Source organism: Octopus bimaculoides, chromosome 2, assembly GCF_001194135.2.
Source record: "Octopus bimaculoides isolate UCB-OBI-ISO-001 chromosome 2, ASM119413v2, whole genome shotgun sequence".
Lineage (NCBI taxonomy): Eukaryota > Metazoa > Mollusca > Cephalopoda > Octopoda > Octopodidae > Octopus > Octopus bimaculoides.
In genome coordinates, this window is record NC_068982.1 from 58,938,249 (window position 1) to 58,938,810 (window position 562).

A 562-nucleotide genomic window follows, 5' to 3' on the forward strand; every position below is an offset into this window, starting at 1 on the left:
ATATATATATATATATATATATATACATATATGTATGTGTGTGTTGATGGATGGATGGATGGATGGATATATGTATGTACCTGTGTAGTCAATAATAATAAGTATTATCTATATTTATCCTAGGACATTCTTTCCTACGGATGGCATTGCATATTGTTTTAGCAGTGTATGTATGTATGCATGTATGTATGCATGTATGTGTGTGTGTGTATGTGTGTGTGTATGTATGAATGTGCATATCCGAGAGAGAGAGAGAGAGAGAGAGAAAGAGAGAGAGAGGTGTATGTGTGTATGAATATATGTAAGTGTTTATATGTTTTCGTCTAATTGACTTGGAAATAAAGTAAAAACAAGTTTTTTTTTTTTTTTTCCAGTAACAACAAACGAATTTTTTGTTTCAAAGCTCGGGAAAATGAAATAAAATATGAAGACAGTTAAAACAGAAATCAAGGAACTGAGGGGAAACATGTTGCTGTTATTGTTGCTATGGTCATGGTGGTGGCAGCGGTGGTTATATAGTAGCTGGTGGTGGTGGTGTTGATGATGGTGGTATTGTTGGCGA